Source organism: Cherax quadricarinatus, chromosome 52 (genome assembly GCF_038502225.1).
Source record: "Cherax quadricarinatus isolate ZL_2023a chromosome 52, ASM3850222v1, whole genome shotgun sequence".
NCBI classification, from domain to species: Eukaryota; Metazoa; Arthropoda; class Malacostraca; order Decapoda; family Parastacidae; genus Cherax; species Cherax quadricarinatus.
In genome coordinates, this window is record NC_091343.1 from 4,242,250 (window position 1) to 4,260,986 (window position 18,737).

General features: G+C 42.3%; 1 protein-coding gene across 1 annotated transcript in view; it reads right to left on the reverse strand.

Annotated features, from left to right (window-relative positions):
* LOC138854206 (programmed cell death protein 4-like) overlaps positions 1–18,737 on the reverse strand; it is a 127,760-nt gene that overhangs the window by 32,212 nt on the left and 76,811 nt on the right. The window lies entirely within an intron of this gene.

Below are 18,737 nucleotides of genomic sequence, written 5' to 3' on the forward strand. Positions count from 1 at the left end.
GTGTGTGTGTGTGTGTGTGAGCACGTTAGTGCATGTATCTATGTACTCGCAACTTCATGGGAGGTCAAGGTCAAGCCTGGGTAGGTGGGTGGATGGCGTGTTGGAATGGGTGAGTGGAGTGCGTAGATGAGTAGCGTGGGTGGGTGAGTGGAGTGCGTGGGTGTGTAGATGAGTGGAGTGCGTGGGTGTGTAGATGAGTGGGGTGGGTGGGTGAGTGGAGTGCGTGGGTGGTTGGGTGGGCGAGTGGAATCCGTGGGTGGTTGGGTGAGTGGAGTGCGCGGGTAAATGGGGTGTGGGTGGGTGAATGGAGTGCGTGCGTGGGTGAATGGAGTGCGTGCGTGGGTGAGTGGAGTGCGTGCGTGAGTGGAGTGCGTGGGTGGTTGGGTGGGTGAGTGGAGTGCGTGGGTAGTTGGGTAGGTGAGTGGAGTGCGCTGGTGAATGGAGTGTGTGGGTGGGTGAATGGAGTGGGTGAGTGGAGTGCGTGCGTGGGTGAGTTGAGTGCGTGGGTGTGGATGAGTGGGGTGGGCGAGTGGAGTGCGTGGGTAGTTGGGTGGGTGAGTAGAGTGCGTGGGTGGTTGGGTGGGCGAATGGAGTGCATGGGTAGTTGGGTAGGTGAGTGAAGTGCGTGCGTGAATGTAGTGTGTGGGTGGGTAGTGAAGTGGGTGGGTAAATGTAGTGTGTGGATGCGTAGTAAAGTGCGTGGGTGAACGGAGTTGTGTGGGTGAGTAGTGAAGTGCGTGCGTCAGTAGAGTGCGTGCATGGGTGAGTAGAGTGCGTGAGTGGTGTAAGTGGGTGGGTGGTATGCATGGTGAGTGTTGTACGAGTGGAGTGGGATGAGTGAGTGGGTAACATGGTTGTGGGAGGTCAAGGTCAAGCTAAGGGCACAGTTTAATTTATGTGTTCAACTAGTGTACCCGCGTACCTAACATGTCTGGGAAGTGGTTAAATAACTGTGAATCTTGCCAACATGTATTTATGCAGTGGCTTGAATACCTTGATATCTTTTCAAGGCTTTTTTTTTATTTATAATGCTGGCAGCTCAGAGGAATAGTATACCCGCCGGTGTTGATGCCAGTAAACCTGGCCAACTTTGGTACACCGTGTTTTTTATTTTTTTTGGTGTGTAGTATGTACCTGGATACTTAAAAACCATGAATGCTGTGAAAGTACGCGATGTAGATGTACTCAGGAGAGCGGGAGTGATAATTTATATATGTAAAACTTGCGATCTTGGCTTAACCCTTAAACTGTCTAAACAGATCTACGTTCACATGCGTAGTGCTCCAAAAGTAGATCTACGTTTTTTTTACATATTTTTAAATATAACAAAAAAAATGTAGATCAAAGTTTTTTTTACACGTTTTCAAATGTAAAAAAAGAAAAAGAAGCTCTACGTTTTTTTACATACTTTCAAATGTTGAAAAAACGTAGATCTACGTTTGGACAGTTTAAGGCTTAAATAGCAACGCTTATATTGCCATATAAGACAAGCGAAAATTTGTGTATGCAATAATTTCGCAAAAATCATTCTGAACCTAACGCCTAACGAAAAAATATATTTCATTTTGTCTGTTTATTAATAAATTATTTTAAACGTATCTAAAATATATTTACTTGGATTAGGCTAAATTAAATTGTGCTTGTTATAATAAGGTTTGGTCAGTTTTCTAAGATTCTTTTGGTTACCTGGAGGTTATTCCGGGGATCAACGCCCTCGCGGCCCGGTCCATGACCAGGCCTCCCGATGGATCAGGGCCTGATCAACTAGGCTGTTACTGCTGGCCGCACGCAGTCCAACGTACGAGCCACAGCCCGGCTGATCCGGCACTGACTTTAGGTATCTGTCCAGCTCTCTCTTGAAGGCAGCCAGGGGTTTATTGGCAATTCCCCTAATGCTTGATGGGAGGCTGTTGAACAGTTTTGGGCCCCGGACACTTATGGTGTTTTCCCTTAGTGTGGTGGACAATTATAAATTTTTATATCAACATTAATGAAAAAATCTTTAAACGTGTAAGAGAAAATTGACCAGTTTTACTTATTAAGCACATTAATATATATATATATATATATATATATATATATATATATATATATATATATATATATATATATATATATATATATGCATGCTTAACAATTCGCAAGCGAAATTATTTACAAACATTGTCTCTACGTCCACAGCAGGACTCGAACCTACTACCTCTGTATCAGAGTTCACAGTACTTTATCACGAGACTAGACCTGCGGTCTATTTTCCTGATCATATTCCATCACACAAGGATGGGGGTACCAGAGAACGGGTGCAGGGGTTACAGAGTTGAGTCAATGGCGGCAAGCAGTGCTCATGGTTCGTTTTCCTTGGCTCTCTATTTCCGCTATCTTACCCTGACAATGTATCTAAAACTCGCCTGATATGGTAGCCTTGCTTAAAAGATGTGTAGCGTGAATATCATGCTCATACACTACATAAAGTAACGAAAAATGTGTACAGCTGAAAGTGTACCGTATGCACAGTAGTAATGTATCCATGGAAATGGACTCTGGCAGGAGGAAGGTGCTGCTGTGCCACGTCTTCTACACACACTCTCTCTCAAGGTCAACACATAGTAAACAAAATTCAATATTCTCAGTTTTTGTAATGGAAATATAAAACTTTTCTATTTTTTTATATACAGCCCTTAAAAATTTGAGACACTGACGACGGTAGACCTATAAACTTTCAAAGATTTATTTAGTTTTATGTTTTTGCCTTTTATAGCCCATAATTTTCCCTTTTATTCATCCATATTGTTTTTTCACCGTGGTACAATACCAGCTAGGTAAACTTGGCTCGCCACCATTTAATAACGGCGTCATAGATGAAACGCGAGCCACTTTCTAATCCACTGTTGTCAAGGGCGTCTGGGAGCAGCAACGGCCCAGCACCCACAACATCCCTCCTCCCCCCAGACCCCCCGGTGAAGCGCTCAATGAACACCGAAGGAGAGTGATTTATGTTGGGTAACTCTTACAAACTTCTACTTACATTCACTATACCTTTGTCTTCCCTTACCTGAATTTATTGATAGTTCTTATTCTATTTTAACCTATATTCAAACAACCTCTTGTACTATTATGCTGCAGTTTCTACATACCCGTAGCTCGGTTGGTAGCATACTCCGCTCACACACTGAGTGTCCGTGGTTTGATCCCCGGTACGGGTGGAAATACTGGGCATGTTTCCTTAAGACACCTGCTGCCCCTGTTTTCCTAGCAGTAAGTTGGTGCCTGGGTGTTAGCCGACTGGAGGATTGCATCCTACCTGGAGTCTACCTGGATAGTATTCCGGGGATCAACTCCCCCGCGACCCGGTCCACGACCAGGCCTCCTAGGGACAACACTAACCTGGGGACAATATTAACCTTAGTTGCCCGAAATGCTCTGTATAACCAGGGGCCTTTCTATATAGTATGTCACTGATGTTAGCTATAAGTTGTATCATACAGTGGTGACCTGTACTTAGCTCAGTGAAGACGTGTCTAGTGTACTCCCCGTGGACTGAACCAAGATGACCTCCATTGAGCAACTTTACCAGCAGCTTAAGGGGGAATTGAGGGTAGCAAAGCTCGAAATACGGCGGATCAAGAAGACGAATGGAGAGGTAGAAACGACGAAGAGAGAGACTGCTGTGGAAACTTCGAACTCCTTTCCTGTGCTACCAGACGAATGCAAGTCGACTACTGGGAACATCACGACGAACAACTCCATCGAAGGTAAAAGCATTGTTGCTGTTGGGGATAGCCAAGTTAGGTATATGGATAGGGCCTTCTGCTTGAAGGATAGGAGTAGGAGACAGAGGGTTTGCTTTCCTGGGGCTGGGATGAAGGATACTGTTAGCCGGCTTGACAACATCATGAATGGTAATGGGACCAATCCTGTTATCTGCCTCAGTGCTGGAGGCAATGATGTAGGCAAGTGTGAAAATGAGGATTTAGTTAGAAGGTATAAGGCAGCAATAAACATTATTAAGAAGAAGGGTAGGAACCCTGTGATATATGGCATTTTGCCTAGGAGAAGAGTTGGATATGAATTGTTGTCCAGGGCAACTGGTGTCAATTGCTGACTGGCAGAAATGACATGTATGCTATGGATGGGGTTCACTTACCTAGGTTTGGGGTGGGAGCACTGGCCAATGCAGTGGAGGAAGCTGTTAGGTCTTTAAACTAGAAATAGATAGTGGTATGGGTTTCTCTGGAAAGTCAATGAATTCTCAGTGTAGCGATAGTGTGAGTTTTAGGGAAATAAGTTATAGGCAGAATGAGGTAGAGTTATTGACAGGGTGACAAGGACAGTAACAGGTACAGTGGAGGAACAGAAATCAGCAGGAGTATTACACCAATACTGGTAGTGCAAGAAATAAGATGGATGAATTGAGACTAGTTGCAAGTGCGGGTAACACTGATGTTTTTACCATAACTGAGACGTGGTTTAATATGAAAAATAGGGGCATGCCTGCTGAATGTCACATTCAGGGTTTTAAACTGTTTTAAGTAGACAGAAGTATCAGTAAGAAGCGTGGGGTGGCACTCTATGTCTGTAATCATTTAAACTATTACATAAAAGCAGGTATAAAGTCTGGTCACAGACCGGGCCGTGGGGGCGTTGGCCCCCAGAACTCTCTCCAGGTAAACTCCAGGTAACACATACAGAGTGTCTGGATAGAATTTTCAGAGGGGTATGAAAAACTGATTTCAGGTGTGATATACCATCCCCCAAACTTAGATAGGGACCAAGGGAGACTACTTTGGGAGGAAATCGTTAAGGCCACAAGGCACGATAACATAGTAATTCTAGGGGACATAACTTTAGTCTGATTGGTTGGAATTTTTTGACTGGGAATTTAGAATCTAACGACTTTTTAGAAGTAGTACAGGACTGTATTTTTTTTTTTAAGAAGTTTGTGACAGAACCTACAAGGGGAAATAACCTGCTTGACTTGGTTCTGGCAAACAAGGAAACCCTTGTTAATAATTTAGAAATTACAGAGGAACTCGGCCACAAATCAATTACCTTTAGCATTGAATGGAAGTACATATGATAGTAGGGATAACTCAGTAACGGTCCAGATTTTCACTTAGCAGATTACAATGGGTTTAGAGAACACTTATCTGTGGACTGGGGTAACGAATAGAGCTATCAATATGACAGTTTTCTGAACACTATACATGCTGCCCAAAGAACATTTATCCTGTATAAAGAAATTAAATCGATTAGAAATGACCCAAAATGGATGAATAATAGACTCAAATATCTTTCAGGGAAGAAGAAAGGAATTTATAGGAATATCAAAGGAGGTTAAGCTCATCTTAGGAATCAATATATTGACATTAAGAGGGACGTTAAATAGGGAATAAGAAAAGCTAAACAGGACTACGAAATTTAAAGTTGCTAGAAATACGAAAATCCAAAAAGGTTTTTTCCAGGTTTATAGAACAAAAGTTAGAGATAAAATAGGTCCCCTTAAAAATAACCCTGAGCATCTTACTGACAAGGAGAATGAAATGTGTTCGATCTTTAATAATTTTATCTCGGTTTTCACACAGGAAGACACTAACAATATCCCGGTTATTAATTTTTATAGTAGGCCTGAAGAAGATAAATTATGTAATATCACAGTCACTAACGAAATGGCTCTGAAAGAAGTACACCGACTGAAACAAAATAAATCGCCCGGTCCTGATGAGCTTTTTTCAAGGGTTCTTAAGGAATGCAAAATGGAACTGTGAACCTTTAACTAATATTTTTAATTTATCTCTTCAAACAGGTGTAGTGTCTGATCTGTGGAAAATGGCTAATGTAATTCCTATTTTTAAAGCAGGAGACAAGTCGTTACCATCAAATTACCGCCCAATAAGCCTGACCTCAATTGTAGGCAAATTACTAGTCAATTATAGCTGATATTATAAGAAGCCATCTCGATAAGCATAATTTAATTAATGCTCAGCATGGTTTCACGAGGGGCCGATCCTGCCTAACCAATTTATGAACCTTCTTCGGTAAAGCTTTTTGAGGCTGTTATCACGATAAAGAATTCGATATTGTTTATTTAGATTTTAGTAAGGCTTTGGATAGAGTACCACACCAGAGACTGTTAGAGAAAGTGGCAGCTCATGGCACTGGGGGAAAAGTGCTGTCGTGGATCAAGTCATGGCTCACCAATAGGAAGCGATGTGTGCTTAAATGGGGTTAAATCCGAGTGGGGATCTGTAACAAGTGGCATTCCACAGGGATCAGTCTTAGGCCCACTGTTGTTTATAATATATATTAATTACCTTGGTGAGGGAATTACTAGTGATATGAGCAAATTCGCCAATGACACGAAGATAGTAGAATAATTGAGGTAAGATAATTGATTCAAACGTAGATATCATGGAACTTCAGGAGGATTTGGAGAAACTCAATACCTGGTTAGAAAAGTGGCAGGTGCAGTTCAATACAGATAAATGCAAGGTTCTGAAGCTCGGGAGTGTCCATAACTTAGCCATATAGATTGCAAGAAGGGCTTGGGGGTTATGGTAAGCAGCAACCTTAAGCCAAGACAGCAATACCTAAGTGTGCATAATTAGGCAAACAGATTACTGGGATTTATATCAGGAAGTGTAAGCATCGGAAGTCCAGAGGTTATATTACAGCTTTATACACCAATAGCAAGGCCTCATCTACATTACGCAACTCAGTTCTGGTCACCATATTACAGAATGGATATTAATTCGTTAGAAAACATTTAGCGAAGAATGACCAAATTAATTCATAACATTATAAATCTTCCGTATGAAGAAAGATTGAAGTCCCTTAAATTACATTCACTTGTAAGACGAAGAATGAGGGGAGACATGATTGAGGTGTTTAAGTGGAAGATGAGTATTAACAAAGGGGATATAAATAAGATTTTGAGGATATCTCTCCAAGTGAGAACCCACAATAATGGATTCAAATTAGATAAGTTTAGATTTAGAAAGGATATAGGAAAATACTGGTTTGGAAATAGGGTAGTTGATGAGTGAAACAGTCTGCCTAATAGGGTTATTGAAACTAGAACGTTGGGTAGTTTCAAGTTTAGGTTGGACAAATACATGAATGAGAGAGGTTGGATTTGGGTGGGACTTGCACGCTGAGTAAATAGATTTGTCAGAGTTGATTGTTAAGGTAGCACTGAAAGTGGGTTGGGCAAATGTTGTTAGTGAGCTGGTATTGTAAAGGACTTGCCAAGTATAGGCCAACAGGCCTACTGCAGTGTTCCTCCCTTCTTATATTATTATTATTGCTCTATATTAGGAGTGCAGTCACTCGTGGCAAAACGGTGCCTTAATAAAAGTCTTGATCAGTACGTTTGTCTCTTTTTACCAGCAACTTGTCAGTATTACTACATCAGTTCTACCTTCTGATTCCCATTTTAGGAGACAGTCTGACACAGAGCCACAGGATCGATGTTGCATAAGAACATAAGAAAGAAGGAACACTGCAACAGGCCTACTGGCCCATGCGAGGTAGGTCCAAGTCTCCTACCGGCTTAAGCCAATGACCCAACCTAGTCAGGTTAGATCACAATAACTTAAGGAAGTAGCACAAGCTAGTCAGGTTCAACTCATACCCACTCATGCATTTATCTAACCTATTTTTAAAACTACACAACGTTTCAGCTTCTATAACGGTACTTGGGAGTTTGTCCCACTCATCCACAACTCTGTTACCAAACCAATGTTTTCCTATATCCTTCCTGGATCTGAATTTTTCAAACTTAAAACCATTGCTGCGAGTCCTGTCTAGGCTTGATATTTTGAGCACGCTATTCACATCCCCTTTATTTATTCCCGTTTTCCACTTATACACCTCAGTCATATCCCCCTAATTCTATGCCTTTCTAGAATGTGCAGATTCAGGGCCCTCAGTCTATCCTCATTGGGAAGATTTCTGATACATGGGATCAACTTTGTCATCCTCCTTTGTACGTTTTCCAGAGCATCTATATCCATTCTTTAATACAGCGACCAAAACTGTGCAGCATAATCTAAATGAGGCCTAACCAAGGATATATAGAGTTGTAATAAAGTTGGTAGAATTACCGACAATATGTAAAGTGAAAGGACACAAGTGCAACTAATGTGACATTTATTGTGGCAAAGTTTCGCTCTCCAGGAGCTTTATCAAGCCATTACTTGATAAAGGTCCTGGAAAGCGAAACGTTGCCACAATAAATGTCACATTAGTTGCACTTGTGTCCTTTTACTTTACATATATAGAGTTGAAGAACAACCTGAGGACTCCTATTATTTGTGCTCCTTGATTTGAAGCCAAGGATTCTGTTTGCTTTATTGCGAACACTTATGCACTGTTGTCTTGGTTTTTAGATGACTGCTAACCATAACTTCCAAATCCTTTTTCCAGTCAGTAATATTAAGATCTGCATTATTTAGTTTATATGTGACAGGGTTATTTTCCTGTCCAATGTTTAGAACTTTGCATTTGTCTATATTAAACTGCATCCGCCACTTCTTCGATCACTGCATCAGTCTATTCAAATCTTCCTGGAGTGCTCTAATGTCCTCGCCAGAATGAATTCGTCGGCCTATTTTGGTGTCATCGGCAAACTTGCTTATGTCGTTATTTATTCCCTCATCTATGTCGTTTATGTAGATTGCGAACATGGGGCCTAACACTGACCCCTGTGGAACACCGCTCGTGACGCTTCTCTACTCAGATTTCTCCCCATTTATGCAAACTCTCTGCTGCCTGTCAACCATGTCTCTATCCAGGAAAAAATTTCTCCTCCTATTCCGTGTGCCTTAATTCTCAATAGTCCCTGATGTAGGACTATCCATATACACAATATCAGTGCATGTTGCACTGTAATAACTGTATTCCTTTGTACTTCACTGTATCATGTTCAAATTAATAAATAAATAAATAAATCTACCTCCTCAAATGCCTTACTGAAAAAAGTTAACAAATTCGTAAGGCAGGAAAGCCCTTTTGTAAAACCATGCTGATTCATTGATCAATTTATGCTTTTCAAGATGGCTACGAATTACCTCGGAAATCATCGATTCCATAAATTTTCCCAACTACTGGTCTATAGTTCGAACCCATTAAGATATAGAAGATACTAAACGTAGAACTGTCTGGGCCTGACAGAAGCTACAGGATTTATGCAAAAACATCTTAACTGCCTGAAGATAGAAACTTTCAGTACAGGAAAGACTGTGCTATAACTTAAATTGCCAGGCATACCATCTAAAGGGGACAGCGTGCCTCGTTGTGCTCCGGGTTTTCTGGTGTTTTCACGGTCGCTCTTACGTGCTAGAACTTTAATTTGTGTCATCAATCCTATACGATACATCCCTCTAGCGCCTGGAACCAATCTTGGGCGGAAAACATTATATACTGAGTCAAAAAAGGAGAATTAGTGTGCACTACCTAGCAGAGTTTACTGCCAGAGGGGAATCATAGGCCTGTGTCCCGTGTGAAAAAAATAATACTAATTGAACTTTTCGTGTCAGAGGAAAGAAAGTCTCCCTGATAACATTGAGTATACATAGTGTATAGTGTATACTACAGTGGCTCCCTAGTATATTGATGATAAAGGCTAAAGTGTCATTTGAAAACAGGTGAATTTGTAAATGAAGTGATAAGCCTATAGAGGCAGGTGCCAGAAGTCGCCAGAAACTTACCACAGGTCAGCTGTTTTTAATAATCTTCCTGGCCTGCTAGTGTACTCGCATATAATCTAGTGATACCAGTGAATAGCAGAATACAGTGTTGTAGTAGCAACTAACCAGTATTATAATGGTACTTAGTGGAGTGGAGTGACTTTCATTAGTTTCTTTTTTCTTGAAATACCAGACGTATACTGTGAATTTCATATAACCTGTAGTTACCAGCGGTCGCAATATACACAACGAGAAGCAATTATTACTACAGAACAAGCGTCCTTCCTCCAAAATTTGCACCAGTCAACTATAGTGATAATATAGCATTTATTGTGGTGGAGACGGAAAAAAATAGAAAAGCTAGATACAGCGATTGATAAACAAGGGTGGAGGTCGACCGTTCGTCATTGTAGGAGTTGCCAGCAGTCACCGGCTCTTCAACACGCAAGTTATACTTTTGTATCAATCAAATCACAGATTACTCGGGTAGATAATTTCCAGTAGATCCTTCATGTGTTAGCTCAAATCACCGACCAGTATGGTTTAAATAAGTGACCCACTGATCAGATCAGATCGACTGGTCCGAACCCTTGACTGGTCCGAACCCTGGACTGGTCCGAACCCTTGACTGGTCCGAACCCTTGACTGGTTTCAAACGGTTTCGTTGGACAATAAAGCAGACTGTAAACGGATGGGGTTGTAGGCGCCCTTATAAACACAAACATTAAATATATACCAGGAACGTGCACGGTAAGCTGTCCAATATACAAAAACAGTTAGAAACAGAAATACAAATAGCTAGAGCTTCATTTAAGGAGGTTATTAATAGAATATTCAAGAGGTTGCTAGTAGAATTGCAGTAATCAACCATTCAAATCATTATGAAGCTGTGTGTAGTCTGTGGTCAGTCAAACAAACGGGCTTCCACATGCATAAATTGTCATTTTTGTGGATATTGGTGTCACGCCCCTTGTGCAGATATCCAAGAACTAGCTACAAGCAGTATTAAAACAGGGAAGTGTTTTTGGGTATGCCCAAATGAGATAAATCTGTGGACTAAAATCACAAGGGTATTAAAAGAGGTCAACATCAAAGCTGCTTTCATAGAAAACCTGGAAGCTTTCTACAACAGATGGGAACATAAAAAGTCTGGGCTGAATGGTACTGCCCTTGATACTGGCCATGTAGTCAGAAACTGTAAGGCTGGAGATGATGTCCTGGTAGTCAGTAAATGTGGGGCTGATAGTGCTGTCCTGGGAGACAGTAATGGTGAAGCTGGAGGTGCTGTCCTGGGAGACAGTAATGGTGAAGCTGGAGGTGCTGTCCTGGGAGACAGTAATGGTGAAGCTGGAGATGCTGTCCTGGGAGACAGTAATGGTGAAGCTGGAGATGCTGTCCTGGGAGACAGTAATGGTGAAGCTGGAGATTTTGTCCAGGTAGTCGGGAATTATACGCAGGAAGGAATACATATAAATGACCTCATAGGGGACAGGAACCATAGTAGGGAAACAAGTGTAGTCAAAGATAAGATAAAACCAATATTGCAAACTAGAAATACCGCAGGAAATAGCAAACAAGAGGACTCCACTAGCAATAGTGAGGATATATTACCAAAAACAACTGGTGGGAGCTCCATTGTTGGTGCTAGGGAGGATAGAAGACAGGGAAACATGCACCAACAGGGAATACAGTTACAGAAACCCAAGGCAAACGGAAACCAAGCCTGTGCACATACTATGCACTTGGTATCTGCTGGCATGGGAAATCTGGAAAAACAGATGGGACGTGCAACTATGACCACCCTAGAAAATGCCATGCCCATATGACAACAGGAAAATGCAAACTCCCTTCCTGTAAGCTTTTTCACCCTGAAATGTGTACCTCTTCAGTACAGGAAAGACTGTGCTATAACTTAAATTGCCAGGCATACCATCTAAAGGGGACAAAAAGATACAAAACATCCAGGCCATGGGAAAACCTGGGTTGCCACAGCCACTCAAGAGGGAGAGGTTTTTTAGTGCCAGGAAGGAAAAAAAACTGGCAGGAAATGGCAGAAATCGTACATCAAATCCAGTCATTCCTGGAGTGGAACCACAGTCGATGGCCTCCACTCCAAACCAACAAATACAGATACTAATGCCGGAAAAAAAATCCCCCCCCCCAGTACCAACAATACCACCAGTCCGATAACATTCTTCTTGGCAAATATACAGGGTCTAAAGCCAGCAACAAACAACAAAATACCTTTCATCCGTGGACTGCTTGCAGAGGCAAAGGCAATGTTCGCGGCTTTCACTGAGACCCACATAAAGGATCACTTGGACAACGAAATATGGATCCCAGGTTACAACCTATACAGATGTGACAGAGTGAACAGGCAAAAGGGGGGGGGTTGGCCTGTACATTGCAGAGTCACTTGTTTGCACAGAACTGCTAAATGCCTCAAATGATGTAGTGGAAGTTTTAGCAGTAAAGGTCGAGAACCAAAACCTAGTCATTGTGGTAGTCTACAAGCCTCCGGATGCAACATCCCAGCAATTCCAGGAACAGCTGTTAAAAATTTACCACTGTCTGGAAAATCTTCCAGCTCCTGCACCCAACATCTTGCTCCTGGGGGATTTCAACTTAAGGCACCTAAAATGGAGGAATATAGCAAATAATATTGTTGCAATAATAACACCAGGAGGCAGCTCTGATGAAAACTCACACTCACGCGAGCTTTTAAATCTCTGCACAAAATTCAATTTAAACCAGCAAATAATAGAGCCTACTAGACTGGAGAATACACTAGACCTCATCTTCACTAACAATGATGATCTGATAAGAAATGTCACCATATCAAAAACAATATACTCAGATCACAACATAATTGAGGTTCAGTCATGTATGCGCGGAGCCCCAGACCGACATAATGAGATTAGTCACGAGGGAGCATTCACCAAATTCAACTTCAATAACAAAAACATAAAGTGAGACCAAGTAAACCAAGTCCTAACCGATATAAGCTGGGAAGATACACTAAGCAACACAGACCCCAACTTATGCCTAGAACAGATTAACTCGGTGGCACTCGATGTAAAATAGAAAGAGACAGGCGCTCCCTTTACAGGCGACGGAAAAGAATAACAGAGCGGCTAAAAGAGGTCAATATATCTGAAATGCGTAGGGAGACACTGGTCAGAGAAATAGCAAGCATCGAACTTAAGCTAAAAGAATCCTTTAGGAGTCAGGAATCGCGGGAAGAACTAAAAGCCATAAATGAAATCGAAAGAAACCCAAAGTATTTCTTCTCCTATGCCAAATTAAAATCGAGAACAACGTCCAGTATTGGGCCCCTACTTAAACAAGATGGGTCCTACACAGATGACAGCAAGGAAATGAGTGAGCTACTCAAGTCCCAATATGACTCAGTTTTTAGCAAGCCGCTAACCAGACTGAGAGTCGAAGATCAAAATGAATTTTTTATGAGAGAGCCACAAAATTTGATTAACACAAGCCTATCCGATGTTATCCTGACGCCAAATGACTTCGAACAGGCGATAAATGACATGCCCATGCACTCTGCCCCAGGGCCAGACTCATGGAACTCTGTGTTCATCAAGAACTGCAAGAAGCCCCTATCACGAGCCTTTTCCATCCTATGGAGAGGGAGCATGGACACGGGGGTCGTCCCACAGTTACTAAAAACAACAGACATAGCCCCACTCCACAAAGGGGGCAGTAAAGCAACAGCAAAGAACTACAGACCAATAGCACTAACATCCCATATCATAAAAATCTTTGAAAGGGTCCTAAGAAGCAAGATCACCACCCATCTAGAAACCCATCAGTTACACAACCCAGGGCAACATGGGTTTAGAACAGGTCGCTCCTGTCTGTCTCAACTATTGGATCACTACGACAAGGTCCTAAATGCACTAGAAGACAAAAAGAATGCAGATGTAATATATACAGACTTTGCAAAAGCCTTCGACAAGTGTGACCATGGTGTAATAGCGCACAAAATGCGTGCTAAAGGAATAACAGGAAAAGTCGGTCGATGGATCTATAATTTCCTCACTAACAGAACACAGAGAGTAGTCGTCAACAGAGTAAAGTCCGAGGCAGCTACGGTGAAAAGCTCTGTTCCACAAGGTACAGTACTCGCTCCCATCTTGTTCCTCATCCTCATATCCGACATAGACAAGGATGTCAGCCACAGCACCGTGTCTTCCTTTGCAGATGACACCCGAATCTGCATGACAGTGTCTTCCATTGCAGACACTGCAAAGCTCCAGGCGGACATCAACCAAATCTTTCAGTGGGCTGCAGAAAACAATATGAAGTTCAACGATGAGAAATTTCAATTACTCAGATATGGTAAACATGAGGAAATTAAATCTTCATCAGAGTACAAAACAAATTCTGGCCACAAAATAGAGCGAAACACCAACGTCAAAGACCTGGGAGTGATCATGTCGGAGGATCTCACCTTCAAGGACCATAACATTGTATCAATCGCATCTGCTAGAAAAATGACAGGATGGATAATGAGAACCTTCAAAACTAGGGAGGCCAAGCCCATGATGACACTCTTCAGGTCACTTGTTCTATCTAGGCTGGAATATTGCTGCACACTAACAGCACCTTTCAAGGCAGGTGAAATTGCCGACCTAGAAAATGTACAGAGAACTTTCACGGCGCGCATAACGGAGATAAAACACCTCAATTACTGGGAGCGCTTGAGGTTTCTAAACCTGTATTCCCTGGAACGCAGGAGGGAGAGATACATGATTATATACACCTGGAAAATCCTAGAGGGACTAGTACCGAACTTGCACACGAAAATCACTCACTACGAAAGCAAAAGACTTGGCAGACGATGCACCATCCCCCCAATGAAAAGCAGGGGTGTCACTAGCACGTTAAGAGACCATACAATAAGTGTCAGGGGCCCGAGACTGTTCAACTGCCTCCCAGCACACATAAGGGGGATTACCAACAGACTCCTGGCAGTCTTCAAGCTGGCACTGGACAAGCACCTAAAGTCAGTTCCTGATCAGCCGGGCTGTGGCTCGTACGTTGGTTTGCGTGCAGCCAGCAGCAACAGCCTGGTTGATCAGGCTCTGATCCACCAGGAGGCCTGGTCACAGACCGGGCCGCGGGGGCGTTGACCCCCGGAACTCTCTCCAGGTAAACTCCAGGTAATAAGTGGAATTCAGCCACACTGTTGAGTTATTCTGGGTTAAATTTATATTTGACACAAAAATATACCTATAACTATAACAATTACGTGTACTGGAACCAATGTACCATGTAAAATCGAATTTAATTGCAATACCGTGTTAAATAAAATGTTATTATAAAGTTTATAATATTTTATGCCTCCTTTAGAGTGCAAGCTCTGTACCTCCACCTTCAAAACTTTAAGTCTCGTTAACCGATTCCGCCTGAATCTCTTCATAAATGTTACCTTGTTCACACTCCAACAGCACTAAAGTCATAAAAACCACTTGCCTCCACTTCTATCAAGCTCACACGTGCCTGATGGATGTCCAAACTCCTTGCATACAAATCCTCCTTTACCCCTCTCCCTCTAACCTTTCCTAGGATGACTCCTACCCCACTTCCCTTCACTACAGATTTATACACCCTATTTTGCCCCATGTTCTCTAAATGTCCAAACCACCTCAAGCCCCATCCCCTCAGCTCACTGGATAATACGTTTTAGTAATCCCGCACCTTCTAACATCCAAACTGCTTGCTCTCTGCATATTTACAACACGCATTGCCCTCAGACATGGTATTTCCACTGCCTCTAACCTCCTTGTTGCAACATTCACAATCCATGCTTCACTCCCATATAAGTGTGTTGGTACCACCATGCTCTCATACATTCCCCGTTTTGCCTCCACGGATAACGTCTTTGTCTCCACAGATGCCTCAACGCATTATCCACCTTTTTCCCTTCATCAATTCTACGGTTCGCCTTGTCTTTCATAGACCCATCCGCCAACAAGTCCACTCCCAAATATCTGAACACATTCACGTCCTCCATAATCCCTCCCAATTATGTATCCAAGTTTTCATTGCCTATATTTTTTTGTTACCCCTCATCACCTTGCTCCATCTAATATTCACTCTTAATTTCCTTCTTTTACATACCCTCCCAAATTCGTCCACAAATCTTTGCAACTTCTTTTCAGTATCTCCCAACAGCAGTGTCATTGCAAAAAGCAACTGTGACTACTCCCACTTTATATTAGATTCTAATACATTTTAAAATCCCACACCCCACCCCAACACCCTAGCATTCACTTTTTTACAACCCCATCTATAAATATATTAAACCACCATGGTGACATCACACATCCCTGTTTAAGGCCTACTTTTATGGAAAATAATCCCCCCCCTTCTGTCCTACATACCCTATCCTGAGCCTCACTATCCTCATAAAAAGTAACTGCTTTCCGTATCCTCATTCTCACATTCCCTCTCTTACTCACACTCTCCCTCTCATACTCTCTCAATCTCACTCAGATTTACTTTCCCTCTCTCACACACACTCCCCATGTGGATCTGTTTCCACCATTACTGGACAAGTAGCGTTATCCTACTTTAGTTCTTTCACTGGGAGGTGTTTAAGTGTTACTGATCAAAACTGGAGTTAACCTCCCATTTCCTCAGATCAATCCTCATCTTCCCCAACTCTACCATTTCCCAGGTGCTTTATGGCCCTTACGAACTAGGCCTGTGCCATAGCATCGGTAGGTATTGGTAATTTTTGACGGTATCGGTATTGGCCAAACAATGGTATCGTCCCATCGCTAGCTGGAACTAACATTGTTGGAAAAAGACACAAATTGAAAACACCGAGATATTTTATTGGAAACATGTCGGTCCTGAGATCTTGGTCACTTCAGAGGTGACATGTCTGTAAGCAGGACACCAGCAGCAACAGCCTGGTTGATCAGACTAGCACCAGACGAACCTGGCCCATGGCCGGGCTCCGGGAGTAGATTCTCGAAACTCATCAAAGGTATATATCAAAGGTAAAAGTACATTTGGAGTGATCAAGGTGATTGGACCGAAAAGTTTCAAATAAAATATATGTCCTAGTGTTTACAACGCGACAGAACAATTCACTACTACTATTACATTCCCCGAATTGTGTTTTAGTTTTCTCTGCATATTCCTCATTCAGTTGTGATTTGGTAACGGTCCAAGACGGACCGAAACATCCTAAGGTTCCAGAGCGCTAGTTTGTGGCGAATTGACCCTTACGAATTTAGCGTTTCTCCATTAGTACAATTATCATCCTAGCGTTTGGTGGTAGTTGCCAAGGGAGACGTCAGGAAGCTGCCTCTCCAACACCCCTTGATCCGGCTGAACACTCAGCCAGAGTAGCAGAACAGATGCACTCTTATCAACACGCACCAACGCTCCTTCAAGGCCAGCCTTACATTAAATTATTAAATCATAATCATGGGGAACGCTAAATCCGTAGGATTATACAGCGCATGTGGGGGGGATGTAAGGTATTCCGGCTCAATTCAGGGAACCGGAGCACAAATCCAATTCCCTAGATCAAGAGCCCCTCACCAGCGTCAAAGAACCTCCCTTAAGGGCGCCTTACATTAAAAATACTTTAGCTTTTTATCAACTGTAGCACACAGCTAAGGGAACATGTTTGCATTTACATGCCTGAAATTTTTTTTTCACTCAAGCGCCTGATTTTAGAATGACAACTTTTAATGTTAAGACTGCCAATATTCACAAGATAAAATATAACACATTTAGAGAGAGGATTTTAAAAACTTAGGCTGTATAGCCCTTGTGGCTTAGCGCTTCTTTTTTATTATAATAATAATAATTTAAAAACTTAGATTATTATTATAATCATGGGAGAGCGCTAAACCCGTAGGATTATACAGCGCATGTGGGGGGGATGGAAGGTATTCAGACTCGATTCAGGGAACTGGAAAACAGATCTAATTCCCTAGATCAAGAGCCCCTCACCAGCATCAAGGAACCTCCCTTAAGGGGTTAAAAACTTAGATACAATAGAAATGTGCTGTCATTCTAGTCTACATGAGTTACACGGTGTTAATGAACACTACCTGTCCCTCTCATACTCCGTCACAGTGAATTCTGCAAAGTTGAAACTGTCAGCCTGAGCTGGGAGACCTCAGCAGGACATTTTCAATATTATTTCATTAGTGTTCAATAGCTTTAGTACTAAAACCTCAAAGTTTTTCTTTCAGCAGAGCTGGAATTACTATTGTTAGGCAAAAGGGCACATGTGCAACCAATGTGACATTTTATTTTGAAAACGTTTCGCCCTTCAGGAGCTTTCGCAAGCTCAGGACGCATGTGAGGGTGGAGGGGTATACTGATAAGTAAGTAAGTTTATTCAGGTATACACAAATACAGTTACATAGAATTATCGTACATAGCAGCATATGTGTAGAGAACCTGGGATAACCCAAAAAAGTCAGAGTGACTTATTTCCATTGGGGTCCTTTGACATACATACCATTAAAGAACAATGCAAGTAATACAAGAAATAAGTAAGTCCCAACAGTGATACAACTGCACTACAGGACCGGTCCCAACCCCATTCCTCCTCCCCCCTCTACATACATACAGGAAGCAGTTCCACTTCCAGTCCCCCATTCCTCCAAGATAGGAGTTGGGGGACTTTCTCCCAAGTTAAAACACTCTTTTGCCCTCTATTCCATTTCTCTAGTACATGGAATAAATTATACTGAGTGACGGCAATTCCGGCTCTGTAGGAAGGAATCTTTTGAAGTTCCCGAAGCTGATGAACCCTGACTCATACTTGGAGATATCCTCATTGCCTTACTGAAGTCTCCCAGCTCGGCTGACATTTCAACACCTTGTATGAACCAAATCCTGCGTGATGGAATATGACATGGTATCAGTTAGCTTTGGTCCCCACCGTACTGTCGTATGGAATAAGGTAGCAGCCACAATGCAACCCTATTTCTAACCCCCCTCCCCCGACAACTTGTAACCATACTATACACCATTCCCCCAACCCCACCGACA